Source organism: Pristiophorus japonicus, unplaced genomic scaffold (genome assembly GCF_044704955.1).
Source record: "Pristiophorus japonicus isolate sPriJap1 unplaced genomic scaffold, sPriJap1.hap1 HAP1_SCAFFOLD_109, whole genome shotgun sequence".
Taxonomy (NCBI): domain Eukaryota; kingdom Metazoa; phylum Chordata; class Chondrichthyes; family Pristiophoridae; genus Pristiophorus; species Pristiophorus japonicus.
Window position 1 is genome coordinate 1,984,905 of NW_027250745.1, and position 16,244 is coordinate 2,001,148.

The following is a 16,244-nucleotide window of genomic DNA, read 5'->3' on the forward strand; positions in this document are numbered from 1 at the left end:
TCGGCTTGCGTCTCTGTCACCTGAAGTAATGCCGGCCTGTCCGGGCTGGCCGCAGGGACTGTGCATGTTGTGGATTGTCTTCGTTGCTCGTCCACTGGCATTGGTGTGGGTGACAGCTCACACTCTTCTTCAGGTTACTCCGTGTCTATGCTGAAACTTTTCATTACTTGGTCCAAGTGTTGGCGGCATATGTGCCCATTGTTTAGTCTGACCACCATGATCCTGTTTCCTTCTTTGCCTATTACAGTGCCCTCAAGCTATTTGGGTCGCAAAGCATGGTTAAGAACAAAAACCGGGTTATCTATTTCTAAACACCTCCTCCTTGAGCCTCGATCATGGAGCTCGATTTGGGATTGGCGCTTCTCCTCAAAAATGTCTGCCAGGTCTGGGTGAATGAAGGACAGCCACGCCTTGAGCGTGCATTTCATGAGGAGTTCCGCTGGCGGCACTCCCTTGAGCGAGTGCGGCCGGGACCTTTCGGCCATCAGGAGGCGCGATATGTGGTGCTGAATGGAGGTTCCTAAAATGCGGAGGATGCCCTGCTTTATGAATTGGACCGACCGTGCCGCCTGGCATTTGGAAGCCAGCTTCAACGGCGCTGTCGTGACGTGTTTGATACCAGTGCTCGACATAACTCCCGGAATTCATGGCTGTAAAACACAGGCCACTGTCGCTGACCAGGATGTGCGGCAATCAGTGGGTCGTGAAAACTGTACGCAGACTCTCCACAGTGATGGATGGCGTGCAAGAATAAAATATGATGCACTCCATCCACTTCGAGTATGCATCGACAACGATCAGGAAAATGTTCCCCATGAATGGGCCCGCATAGTCTAAGTCAATGCGTGACCATGGTCTGTGGGCCAGGGCCACGGGCTGAGTGCGGCCTCCCTGGGTGCATTTCTCAGAAGGGCACACGTCGTGCACTAGCGCACCCAGTGTTCTAGGTCTGAGTCAATACCCAGCCACCATACATGTGACCGGGCAATGGCCTTCATTAACATGATGCCAGGCTTCTCGCTGTAGAGTTCCCTGATGAACCTTCCCTTCCTTTCTGGGGCATGACTACCCGGCTGCCACATTATAGGCAGTCAGCTTGGATGGAGAGTTCTTCTTTCCATCTCTGAAACGGCCTGACTTCTTCGGGGAACGCCCTTGTGCGGGCGCCCAATTGCCAGTCAGGACACATTTATTTATCATGGATAGGAGGGGGTCCCTGTTTGTCCTGAGTTTGATCTGTCGGGCTGTGATGGGGGAGCCCGCAGTGTCAAAAGCCTCAACGGCCCTGACTGTCTCGGCACTCTGCTCCGATGCCCCCTCAGTGGTAGCCAGTGGGAGCCTGCTGAGTGCATCAGCATAACTTTCAGTGCCTGGCCGGTGCCGTATGGTGTAGTCATATGCAGCCAGCATGAAGGCCCATCGCTGTATGCAAGCTGACGCGTTTGCGTTGACAGCCTTGCAGTCAGACAGCAGGGATGTTAACGGCTTGTGCTCCGTCTCTAGCTCGAACTGTCTACGAAAATATACTGGTGCATCTTTTTCACACCATACACACACGCGAGTGACTCTTTCTTGACCATGCCCTATCCACGCTCTGCTTAGAAGAGCGACCTGGAGGCATAAGCCAACGTTTGGAGACGGCCGTCATCGTTATCCGGCTGCAACACACACCCAACCGCGTAGGATGAAGCATCACATGTTAAAACCAGTTTTTTACAGGGGTCATACAAAGTCAACAGTTTGTTGGAACACAACAGGTTCCTCGCCCTATTAGAAAGCCCGTTGTTGACAATCCCCTCAAAACCATTCACACCCTTTACGGAGGAGGATGTGTAACGGCTACAACAATGTGCTTCAGTTTGACAGTAAGTTCCCAAAATAGTTCAAATGTCGTAGGAACGATCGCAACTCCTATGTGTTGTTGGGACTGGGCGCCCGGCGAATAGCCTCAGTTTTTGATTCAGTAGGCCGGATCTCATCTGCAACCACCCTCTTGACCAGGAACTCGACGTCTAGGACTAAAAACACGCACTTGGCCTTTTTCATTCGCAAGCCTACCCGATGCAATCAGCGTAGAATCTCCTCCAGGATGTGGAGGTGTTCTTCGGTGTCTCGACCTGTTATATGGATGTCGTCTTGGAATACGACCGTTCCAGTGATGGACTTGAGCAAGCTTTCCATGTTTCGCTGAAAGATAGCCGCTGCCGAACGAATGCCAAATGTGCACATGTTGTAGACAAATAATCCTTTGTGCGTCGTGATGGTGGTCAGAAGCTTGGACCTTCCGCCAGTTCCGGAGTCATGTAGACCGAAGTGAGGTCCAGCTTCGTGAACAGCTTGCCACCTGGCAGCGTGGCAAAGAGATCCTCCGCTCTCAGAAGCGGGTATTGGTCTTGCAGCGACACTCAGTTGATGGTGGCTTTATATTCGCCACAAATCCTAACCGAGCCATCTGCGTTGAGGACGGGAACGATGGGACTTGCCCAGTCACTGAATTCAACGGCCGAAATTATGCCCTCTCTGAGCAGCATGTCCAGTTCACTTTCAATTTTCCCACGCATTACGTACGGAACCGTTCCGGCATTCTGGTGCATGGTCTGGCGTTCGGAGTGATGCATATCACTACTTGAATGCCCTTGAATGTTCCGACACCTGGTTGAAAGAATGACTCGGATTTTAGCAATACCTGCGAGCATGAACTTCGCTCCAAGGATGAAATGGCATGCACATCCCCCCATTTCCAATTCATCTCAGCTAGGCAACTCCTACCCAAAAGCACGGGAAAAATCCAGAGTGGCAGCCGGTTCTGTAATCCATTATGCGTTACCACCAAGTTTGCACTGCCAGCACAGGGATTATCTCTCTGGATAACGTATATAGCAGCGTCTCAATGCGTTCAAGGTTGGGCCTGCTAGCTCTATGTGGCTATATTCTCTCAAATTGTTGGGCGCTGATGAGTGACTGGCTAGCTCCCGTATCCAGCTCCATGTGCACCGGGATGCTATTCAGTAAGATTTTCATCATCATGGGTGGCGTTTTAGTGTATGAGCTGTGCACGTCAGCCACATGAACTCTCTGAAGTTCAGCATTCATGCGTGTTCCCCAGGCCTCATCTGGCATTGCAGACCCTCGTCTGGTTCCTTCGTCTCGCAGACTAGCCTCGATACTGCCTTTTTGCACCTCCTGGCCAAGTGTCCAATGACATTACAAATCCTACAGGTATAAAGCTGGATCTGCAGCTTTCGGCAGTGTGTCTACAGCCACACCTCCAGCATGAGCTGAGATTGCTATTAACAAAAGGACTATTCCCAGGCATTCCACTCTGATTGCCCGTTTGGCTGTTTCTGAGCACTCTGATGGAGGGTGTTAATGGTCCCATCACGGGATGCATTGTTCCTCTTAATGGCGTGAATTACTGATACCTTTTCCATTGTCCCTGTTGCGGGCCCAAACTGGAGCTTGTTGCTGTCTGGGACATGTCGAATTGCCCTTGCCTGCCAGCCTGGGCGGTGTCGAATTGCCCTTGCCTGCCGGCGGGTTTCTGTATCACATTTACTACATTAACTCCCTGGTTCATCGCAACGTTAAAACCAGGGCTGGTTGCGTAAATTAGCTTAGTCTCCTCTCCGCTGCCATAAAGATCTGAGCTATCATTACCGCCCCTTCTAAAGTCAAGACCTTAGATTTTATGAGATTCCTGAAAATGCCGGCATGATTAATGCCCTCGATGAAAAAGTTCCTTAACGTCTCCCCCTGCAGGCATCGGAGAACGTAGAGAGACTGGAAAAAAGCGCAGTTCTGCCACAAAGTACGAGACATTTTCACTCTCCCGACGCTGGTGAGAGTAGAACCCGTGCCAGGCCATGTGTACACTACTGGCCGGCTTGAGATACTCATTGATCAGCTGGCTGAGCTCTTCGAAGGACTTGTCTGCCGGCTTTTCGCATGAGAGCAGATCTTTCATCAGCGCATAGGTCTGTGGACCACAGCTGGTCAGTAGATGCGTCCTCTGCTTGTAAGCCGCTGTCTATTCCAGCCAATCCTTTGTGACAATGCTCTACTGGTGTCTTTCCACAAAGTCGTCCCACTCCTCACCCACACAGTAGCGTTCTTCTGTGCCACCGGTGGATATCATCGTGGTTTGGTGATTCCCGTTTCTCGTCGGCAAATGTAGTGTATCTGCAGTTTCTTACAAATTCACACGAGGCATGTGTATATCAGACACGGTAACTCTGTGACCTTCACTTTATTCTCAGGACCAAGGAGTGCTGACGCTGGGTGGGATATCCCCTTTTATACATGGAAACACAGGTGCGGAGTGTCTCCCACAAGCTCAGCCCCGTGGTCAGGGTGTGCATTTCAAGGTTACAGGTGCAGTGTGCATGAGTTACAGTTACAAAACTATCGTCATTGCAAGATGGTGAAATGCATGACAGTTGACCCACTCATACTTTCACGACCCAGTCAGTTACATCACTGAAGTCACTCATACTTTCACTGCCAATCCAGATACATCACTTACCTCACTCATACGCTCACTGCACGTCCAGATACGACACTGACCTCACTCATACTGTCTCTGCACGTCCAGATGCATCACTGACCTCACTCATACTGCCATCACACATCCAGATATATCACTGTCCTCACGCATATGGTCACTATTCATCCAGATACAACAGTGGACTTACTCAGACTGTCAGTACACGTGCAGGCACATCACTAACCTCCCTCATACTAGCACTACACATCCAGATACATCACGACCTCACACATACTTTCACTTCACTTCAAGATGCAACACTGACCTCACTCATACTGTCTCTACCCATTCAGATGCATCAGTGACCTTACTCATACTGTCACCACTCATCTTGGTATATCACTAACCTCACTCATACTGTCACTACCCATTCAGATACATCACTGACCTCACTCCTACTGTCACTACACATCCAGGTACATCACTGATCTCACTCATACTGTCACTACCCTTCTAGAAACACCATTGACTTCAAACAAACTGTCTCTAACCATCCAGATACATCACTGATCTAACACAGACTATATTCTACGCAATCAGTTACGAAACTGACCTCACTCATACTTTCACTGCTCATCCAGATACATTAATGACCTCACTCTTATTCTTACTGCCCATCCAGATCTATCACTGACTTCACTCATACTGTCACTGCCCATCCAGGTACATATCTGACCTCGCTTATACTTTCATTGCCCATTCAGCACATAATGACCTCACTCGTATTATGTTGGGATTAACTTCAAACCACCACTTAGAGTCCGTTATCCTTAAAATAATTGCTGCTTTTATTTTTTAATAGATACAAGATGTCGGAAGCGCTATTCTGTGAAAGAACGCTCGAAGAATTGGCCGGAGGCATCTTTTTTTATAGAATTTCAGATTAAGTCATTACATAATTACTCAAGTTATAATTAATACGTGATGATTGATACATGATGCTTGGTTAATATATTGGACCAGCACTACCTCCTGAATGCCTTCCCTATGTCTTAAATTGTAAGTCCGGACAGTTGATATAGTGTCCATTTCTATTCCACCCTTCTCTTCTTATGTCTTCAGTTTCTATGTTATCTCTCTCTGTGCTTACCTCCCAAGGCCTTGGTCTGTGAACTAGAATATTTGTTTCTCTATGCAATGTTTCCCACAGTCTGTCCATTCTATTTTAAAATTTGTTCGCTCAATTTTAAAATGGCACCATTAATTAATATATAAAGTCTCTCCTGTTCGTCCTTGATTATTTCTAAATAATCAGCCACCACATATATGTTCTGAGCGATCTGCTAAAAAAGGTGATCAAACCCATTTACTTTGGATCGCTCGAAATTCCGTCCCTTAACGGAATCTTTCCATGCTGTTCCTGACAATTTCGTGGGATTAGTGGCAAGCTACTTATATTTGCTCGAAGGTGTTAGATGTTCGTCTAATGCGCTCCAAAGTCATTCGCCTCCCTACCACACCTACGTTACAAAGTTAACAAGGCTGGTTGCTGTTCGGCTTGAACCATGCGGTTGTATATCCTTCGGATCTTACACATAGATGTAGTTGGATGACGATACATATCCCTACCACTACCATTATTAGCACAATTGTGTGCCACATCAATTTGTGGACAGAGTGGGCCCCAGCTGACCAGCACTTAAACATTTCCCACCAGTGATGAATCGTGAGGTCACTTAGTTCCTCCGTCAATTGAATCAGTTCTTGTTTTGTGTAACTCACGACAAACTTTTGTCTTAGTAACGATTCCCTTTCTTTTCCCATGTACTTGGTCACCTGAATGTGTTTTTTCATAAAGGCCCTTAGCATTCTCATGTCCACTACTGGGGATCGTACAGATAGTCCTTTGGTGCTCCTTGTTTTGTGCAATGTTTTTCCATTGTCCGATTTGTTAGGACTTGGTCGTTCTGACGTCGATGATGACATATATTTCCTCATGGGATTAATTTACCGGGGGTTCCAAGCGATCTGTGGATATTGGTTAGACATATGTAGTTTTGTCCGATTTCATTTATTATTATAAACATTTAATTGCTTCAAGTGACATTGACACGCCCCTGCCGTGCCTTCCATCCTGCATGGATCCACCACTAGCGTATGTAGCGGGTATACTTGCCCAAATGGTCACGTTACACTGTCCATCCCTTCGTGTGTTTTATTCTTCGGGTCTATTCATTTCCCGTAAAACTGTGGTTTCCTTAAGTTTTTACTGATTACCTGTGTTTGGTTAACATACTCACACCATATCTGACTGTTGGTAACATTAGCTGACACAATATTCATATTAGATCCCTCTTCATCACATCGCCTATGCTTCATATCTGGCCTGAGTGTTAGATTTTGGTGGAAAAACTGGAACAGTTTAGCCCATCGTGGGGCATTCCCAGAGAATGCTGTCCTTTCTAATTCAGCCCGTTGTCCTTTTTTAATCAGACCCATTATAAGGCAGTGAGTCTTACTGGCTTCCCCCATTAAATTGGGCAATACATGTTGCTGTTCCCAGTTAGTTTTGTTGAACCACTCCCAAATCATTTTGTCTGACAGCCATCCCCGCACGATATTGGAATGTAAGGGTTCTTGCCACAGATCTGACAGCCTTACGGCATCTTTAGTCAATCGTCCCACTTTTTGAATTTGATTCAGCAGCGTTTCAATATCCATTGAGTTTAATGCCCCTGGTCCCCTTCCTAACCCTCTTAGTACTCTATCTATTACGTTTCGCTGATTGCGAGTTTTGGATATCTTTAGGGCAAGGTCCAGGTTCTTACAAATCCTGGGTACCATCTATTGATCATACTATATATTTATTGTTGAATATATTGTTGAAGGGGCTATCAGTGCGCACAGATCCGTATCGTGCAGCATTAGTAAGTGTGGCATCCGTTCCTGGTTCAGATGGAGATATCTTACACTTATCATGACCAGCCATATACCCCTGCTGCCAAACTGAATAATTCCTACACAACACCCAATCTCCGTCTCTTAACGTTCCCTGTCTCCACTCTCTCCCATTGCTATACTCCGTTTTCTTAGTATTCCAGGTGTTTTTCCGTATTTTGCTCATATTTTGGGGAGTATTGTCACAACCTCACATAGACATCATCCCTGGACCGTCGGCCACCGATGTGAAGTAGAAGGTAACATTCTCATTCTTATAGCTGATCAGTACAAAATTGGTAGAGAGTGGTGCCGAATTGGTCCACCGTTTGCAGTCAAACGTTGAATCAAAAACATGACATTTAATTCCACCGGGGCATGTATTGTTTCCCTGGGTTGTGTCTCGGTGGGCATTCCACAAATAATAACATCTACGCACTTTTCCTTCCAAATCTAGCACTGCAGCCACCTGGAGGTCGAGGGCGGCCACTAACCCAGATGCCACCAGCACTATCCACAGTTCTATCCCGTTGTTTTCTGGCCTGCTTCCTTATCGGACGCTTCAATGGTCAGCGGATGCACCGTCACTAATGGGTTAAAACAGACGACAGCTGAGTGTTATCTGGTTTTCCCTGAGTCCAGTGTTTGCATATAATCCCAGTGGGCACCTGTAGCCAAGCACAGGTATCGCTCGTCATTATTACCGATTATGGTCCCATCCTTCGGGTCTCGATTTCCTTTCGAATCCCTGTCACATTTACCATGACCGGTTCACCTATTTTAGGTAGCGCTTCGGGTCTCATTCCCTCATTCTGAATTTCTAGATCTCTTATCTGCTGCCTGCTTCTAACTTCTTTATGCATAGCCTGCATCTCTTGGTTTCGCCTCAAACTTTCCTGAATTCGTCCTGCTTCACCTGTGCCTCGGATAAGTTCTCTGGTAGTCTCATATCCCATCCAGTCATCAGCTCATATGGTGTTAGTCCCGTGGTTCGCCCTGGGGTGGCTCTGAGCCGTATTAAAATTGCCGCAAACAGCCCAGTCCATCCTTTGCCTGTCTCCTGGGTTGCTTTGCAAAGGGTTCCTTTGGTGCTTTCACTAGAGTTTCTATTAGCTTTCCATGCTTTCCCACCTCGCCAGAAGATGCCACATACTATTATCGTGACCAGGCTGCCACATAGTGGTGAACCACCCCGAAAGCATATCGATTATCTGTATATTTATTTACTTGCTTCCATTTAGCTGACTCGAGAGACTTTATACCAGTTCTGCCACCTGAAATGACTTGTCACCTGGGAGCGTTCCAACCATTATTTCCTCTCGCTCCTGTGTTACCACTGCCCACCCAGTATGGGGTTCTCCATCAATGTATTTTCTGTATCCACCCACATGGAAAGTCTGATCTGGATTGACCAATGGCTCCTCCTTTACGCCGCTCTGCGTTTCCTCCTCTACTTGTACCTTAGAGCGATGTTCCTGTCCTTCTGTCAGCTCCCGGCAGCGAGTTTAACTCCATTATGCTTTTTTATTTTTACTGAGTTGTCTTTGGGCATGAATACGGCCGACCACTATGCTTTTCGGCTCTTCGAGATCGACAGCAGCTTTCCAGTATTTAGTAGTTTTACCAGGGTAAGTTGTGGGTGCAAAATGATCTGTCCCATCATCACTACTGGTTGGCTTTCTTTGACCGCCCAAGTCGCACAATTCAGGGTGGATACATATCATGCCATTCCACTAACCACTGGGACTTTCTTCGTCGAGTAGGAAGCTATAGGTCTCTGTTGGCTACCATGTTCCTGCATTACCACGTCGGAATAATGTCCATCATCCTTATCACAATGGAGTTGGAAAGGTTTATTGGGATCTGGCAATTCTAGGGCGGGGGATGACATCAGATCTCTTTTAGTTCACCTTATGCCTCTTCCTGCTCCGGTCCGCAAAAAATCTTCTGTTGGGTTCCCCCGCTCCAGTTAATTAGTTTCTGCATGGGTTCTGCTATTGTTGTGTATCGAGGTATAACATTCCGACGATATTTAAAATGTCCTAATACCTTCCTTACTCCACTGAAATTCTGGGGCTGAGGCATGTCCCTAATTGCAATCCGTCTTTCCTCTATCATGTATTTCTAGCCCTGACTGATCCAAAATCCAATGATCTGCTCTCTAGTCTGGGCCACCTGCGCCTATATGGGTGATGCTTTGAACCCCGCCTGCACGCACACAGAGACTCACACACAGTTACACACAGGCACGCACTGACACACCGTCACGAACACAGCCACTCATTCACACATACACAGCCACAATCTCAGAGACATACACACTCAAACACATATCCAGACACAGACTTACACACATACACACTCACACACTTTCCCAGGCACAATTACAAAAACACATTCACACGCAGACACTCACTCACACACGCACTCACACACACACACTGACACACACACACAATTACACACACACAATTAACACATTACCGACTCACAGACTTACACACACATACACAGACACACTCTTACACACTTACACATTCACAAAATCACGCATTTACTCACCCACACACCCAGGCACAGAATTATATACTCACACTCTTACACACTCATGCACTAAGTCACGCATATATTCAAAGATTACACAGTCACACTTATCCAGATACACACTCAAGCACACACATGCGCACACATAGACACTCGCACATACTTACAGGTTCACATACTCAAACAATGAAATACTATAACACTTACCGAGGCACACACGTGCACACTTATACATTTACATACCAATACATTCAGAGATTTACAGACTCACACTTTTAGCCAGACATACAATTGCACACTCACGCACTTACACCAGCAGACTTACACATTCACACTCTTACGCAGACAGACACTCGCACATTAACTAATTTGCGCAAACAAAGACTTAGCCAGGCACGTGCTTACACGCTCACGTGCTTACGCACTCGTATACTCACACACTCACAGTTGTAAGCATTCACACACTTACCTAGACACGCACTTACATACTCGCACACTCACAGTCATAGACTTACACACTCACAGACTCACACACTTACACAGACACACATTCTCACACTTACACACTCCCAGAAATACACACTCACACACAATTGCTCACACACACACTTACCCAAGCACACACTCACACACAATAATACATTCACATTCACGCACACTTACTCAGAAACACACTTAAACACTCACATATGTACACACACACACACGCACACACTTACACACACACTCCATCCATCATTGGCAATCACTCGAATTGAGGATGACTTGCTTCCACGTCAAAATGTTCACAGGTGTTTCAATTAAATACCTAAAATTCCAGCTCCGAACAAAATCTTCAAGGGTGGAAAATGCCTATGCGTGTATTTATTTATGTGTGATGACTGTTGTACACCAGCCAGCAATTACCCACACACACACATACCCAGACACATGCACATACACTCATGCATAATAAGACACTCACACTCACTTACCCAGACACACACATACACATTCACACCAATGCACACGCACTTACTGACACAGAAACTCACACACAATAACAAACTCATACTCTTACATTCTTACCCACACACACACTAATTCAGTCATACACTCACACATTCACACACAATAACACTCTCACACACGCTTAACCAGACACATAATTACACACTCACATACTTGCACGCACAGACACACACACACACTTACCCAGGCACACACTCAAACACTCACATACAATAACACACTCACAAACATTTACGCAGAAACACACTCACACACTCATACTTAATTTCACACTCACATAAACCGACACTTAGCCAGGCATGCATTTACACAGAACATATTTACACTTGCACAGTTGAATCATGAGATGGCCAGTTGGGACAAATTATTATATGAACAATTGTGTGTCAGGCGATTATTTAGCGCAAGTTGCCATTACTGAACGGGGTAGAGGAGCAGTGAGGTGCAGATACACATATCACTAAAAGCAGTGACACAGGTTAATGAGGCCATAATAAATATCAAATAAAGCTCCAGGGTTCATTTCAAGAAGGTCAGATTTCAAAACAACAAAACTTGTATTTATTTAACGCCTTTATCAGAGTGAATCATCCCAAGGCACTTCAAAGAAGTGTTATGAGACAAAACATTTGACACCGAGACATATCAGGACAAATTAGGGCAGGGTGACGGAAAACTTCATGAAAGAGGTAGTTTTTAAGGAGCGTCTTGAACAATGATGGAGAAGTGCTGAGATGGAGAGGTTTATGCAGGGAGTTTCAGAGCTTGTCAACAGAAGGCCTGTGATCAGAGTGAATATTAACTCACTCACTTACACACTATCGACACAGGGCTGATTGTGTGAGGCATGTGATCAGGGTGAATATTAACACACTCACTCACACACTGTTTACACCGGGCTCCCTTTGTGAGGCCTGCAATCAGGGTAAATATTAATACACTCACTCACACACGGTCGAAACTGGGCTCCATGAATGTGGACTGTGATCAGGGTGAATACTAACACACTCACTCACACATTGTCTACACAGGGCTCCGTCTGTGACGCCTGAATGCGAAATTATGTCGGGAAGCACCGCAACCGCTACCATTGAAAGCCTGAAGTTCATGTTTGCAATACACGGCCTGCATGACATACTGGTCAGTTACATAGAAACATAGAAACATAGAAAATAGGTGCAGGAGCAGGCCATTCAGCTCTTCTAGCCTGCACCGACATTCAATGAGTTCATGGCTGAACATGAAACTTCAGTACCCCCTTCCTGCTTTCTCGCCATAACCCTTGATCCCCCGAGTAGTAAGGACTTCATCTAACTCCCTTTTGAATATATTTAGTGAATTGGCCTCAACTACTTTCTGTGGTAGAGAATTCCACAGGTTCACCACTCTCTGGGTGAAGAAGTTTCTCCTCATCTCGGTCCTAAATGGCTTACCCCTTATCCTCAGACTGTGACCCCTGGTTCTGGACTTCCCCAACATTGGGAACATTCTTTCTGCATCTAACCTGTCGAAACCCGTCAGAATTTTAAACGTTTCTATGAGGTCCCCTCTCATTCTTCTGAACTCCAGTGAATACAAGCCCAGTTGATCCAATCTTTCTTGATAGTTCAGTCCCGCCATCCCGGGAATCAGTCTGGTGAACCTTCGCTGCACTCCCTCAATAGCAAGAATGTCCTTCCTCAAGTTAGGAGACCAAAACTGTACACAATACTCCAGGTGTGGCCTCACCAAGGCCCTGTACAACTGTAGCAACACCTCCCTGCCCCTGTATTCAAATCCCCTCGCTATGAAGGCCAACATGCCATTTGCTTTCTTAACCGCCTGCTGTACCTGCATGCTAACCTTCAATGACTGATGTACCATGACACCCAGGTCTCGTTGCACCTTCCCTTTTCCTAATCTTTCACCATTCAGATAATAGTCTGTCTCTCTGTTTTTACCACCAAAGTGGATAACCTCACATTTATCCACATTATACTTCATCTGCCATGCATTTGCCCACTCACCTAACCTATCCAAGTCACTCTGCAGCCTAATAGCATCCTCCTCGCAGCTCACAATGCCACCCAACTTAGTATCATCCGCAAATTTGGAGATACTGCATTTAATCCCCTCGTCTAAATCATTAATGTACAATGTAAACAGCTGGGGCCCCAGCATAGAACCTTGCGGCACTCCACTAGTCACTGCCTGCCATTCTGAAAAGTACCCGTTTACTCCTACTCTTTGCTTCCTGTCTGACAACCAGTTCTCAATCCACGTCAGCACACTACCCCCAATCCCATGTGCTTTAACTTTGCACATTAATTTCTTGTGTGGGACCTTGTCGAAAGCCTTCTGAAAGTCCAAATATACCACATCAACTGGTTCTCCTTTGTCCACTTTACTGGAAACATCCTCAAAAAATTCCAGAAGATTTGTCAAGCATGATTTCCCTTTCACAAATCCATGCTGACTTGGACCTATCATGTCACCATTTTCCAGATGCACTGCTATGACATCCTTAATAATTGATTCCATCATTTTACCCACTACTGAGGTCAGGCTGACCGGTCTATAATTCCCTGTTTTCTCTCTCCCTCCTTTTTTAAAAAGTGGGGTTACATTGGCTACCCTCCACTCCATAGGAACTGATCCAGATTCAATGGAATGTTGGAAAATGACTGTCAATGCATCCGCTATTTCCAAGGCCACCTCCTTAAGTACTCTAGGATGCAGTCCATCAGGCCCTGAGGATTTATCGGCCTTCAATCCCATCAATTTCCCCAACACAATTTCCCGACTAATAAAGATTTCCCTCAGTTCCCCCTCCTTACTAGAACCTCTGACCCCTTTTATATCCGGAAGGTTGTTTGTATCCTCCTTAGTGAATACCGAACCAAAGTACTTGTTCAATTGGTCTGCCATTTCTTTGTTCCCCGTTATGACTTCCTCTGATTCTGATTGCAGGGGACCTACGTTTGTCTTCAATAACCTTTTTCTCTTTACATACCTATAGAAACTTTTGCAATCCGCCTTAATGTTCCCTGCAAGCTTCTTCTCGTACTCCATTTTCCCTGCCCTAATCAAACCCTTTGTCCTCCTCTGCTGAGTTCTAAATTGCTCCCAGTCCCCAGGTTCGCTGCTATTTCTTGCCAATTTGTATGCCACTTCCTTGGCTTTAATACTATCCCAGATTTCCCGAGATAGCCACGTTTGAGCCACCTTCCCTTTTTTATTTTTACGCCAGACAGGAATGTACAATTGTTGTAATTCATCCATGCGGTCTCTAAATGTCTGCCATTGCCCATCCAAAGTCAACCCCCTAAGTATCATTCGCCAATCTATCCTAGCCAATTCACGCCTCATACCTTCAAAGTTAACCTTCTTTAAGTTCTGGACCATGGTCTCTGAAATTACTGGTTCATTCTCCATCCTAATGCAGAATTCCACCATATTATGGTCACTCTTCCCCAAGGGGCCTCGCACAATGAGATTGCTAATTAATCCTCTCTCATTACACAACACCCAGTCTAAGATGGCCTCCCCCCTAGTTGGTTCCTCAACATATTGGTCTAGAAATCCATCCCTTATGCACTCCAGGAAATCCTCCTCCACCGTATTGCTTCCAGTTTGGCTAGCCCAATCTATGTGCATATTAAAGTCACCCATTATATCTGCTACACCTTTATTGCATGCACCCCTAATTTCCTGTTTGATGCCCTCCCCAACATCCCTATTACTGTTTGGAGATCTGTTCACAACTCCTACTAACGTTTTTTGCCCTTTGGTGTTCTGCAGCTCTACCCATATAGATTCCACATCATCCAAGCTAATGTATTTCCTAACTATTGCATTAATCTCCTCTTTAACCAGCAATGCTACCCCACCTCCTTTTCCTTTTATTCTATCCTTTCTGAATGTTGAATACCCCTGAATGTTGAGTTTCCAGTCCTGATCATCCTGGAGCCACGTCTCCGTAATCCAAATCACATCATATTTGTTAACATCTATTTGCACAATTAATTCATCCATCTTATTGCGGATACTTACAACGGGCCATGTTTCACCAGTGCCGAATTTCAAGAATTCATGATCCGAAATGGGATCAAACATGTCAAGTCGGACCCGTTTAAACCAGCATCCAATGGGCAGACAAAGCGGCCAGTACAAATAATCAAACAGAACATTAAACGAGTCACAGAAGCCTCACTGCAAACTTGCCTGTCCCGAGTACTGCTCAGCTACGGCACGAGAAACACTCACTCACAGGGGTGTCCCCGGCTGAGCTACTCATGAAAAGGACACTGAAAACGAGACTCTCGTTGGTTCACCCCAACCTGCATGATCAGGAAGAGAGCAGACGGCAGCAGCAAATTGTAAGTGATGGTCGCGCCATTGTGTCACGGGAAATTGATCTGAATCACCCTGTGTATGTGCTAAACTATGGACATGGTTCCAAGTGCACTGCCGGCACGGTGATAGTTAATGAAGGGAGTTGGGAGTTTGTAGTCAAACTAGACAGTGGACAAACTGCAGAAATCACCTGGACCAAATGCGGCTGCGGTTCACAGACTGCCCTGAACAATCCACAGCAGACACTATCTTTTTCGAGCCCACAACACACACCCAAAGGATCAACGACACCAACCCGGACTAGGAAATCGAACCCATCATGCCCAACATCCCAGCTAGGCCAGGCTCATCCAGCAGACCTGCAGGGCCAACAACATGCCAACCCAGCGAGGGCACAGCCAATACACCAGAATAGACAATTGTACCGAGATGGTGAACCAGAGAAAGAAGGCTCTCCACCGCCTTACCTTCTAAATAGTTTTCCCTTTGATTTTGGAAGAAGCAATGCTATGCATCGATAAAGCATGCACTTCCATGTTCTGCCACCAGGGAGTGCATCCCCTGAAGACCCGAGGGATCCCAGCATCCCTTGGGAGCACTGTATATAATCAGGCCCCTAAGGCCTGTTCCTCTCTCTGGAGTGTCTTAATAAAGACCGAGATCACTTTAATTGAAACTCCCTTTATGCAGTCTCATCTGTGTTCGGAACAAAATAACTTGGAAAATAAATGTTACCCCGAAAGCCAGAAAGAAAATGAAATGCTGAGTCACTTTCTGCCAAAAATTCCTTTCACAAACATTTCTCTGACCGAAACTTCACGAAAGTAAAATGTTCCTTTCAACGTCGTTAAACCCGAATTTTCACGCAGCAGAATCTTCTCAATCAGATGCCTCTCTACTGCTAACTCAATCCATGTCCCTTTGCAATATTGTG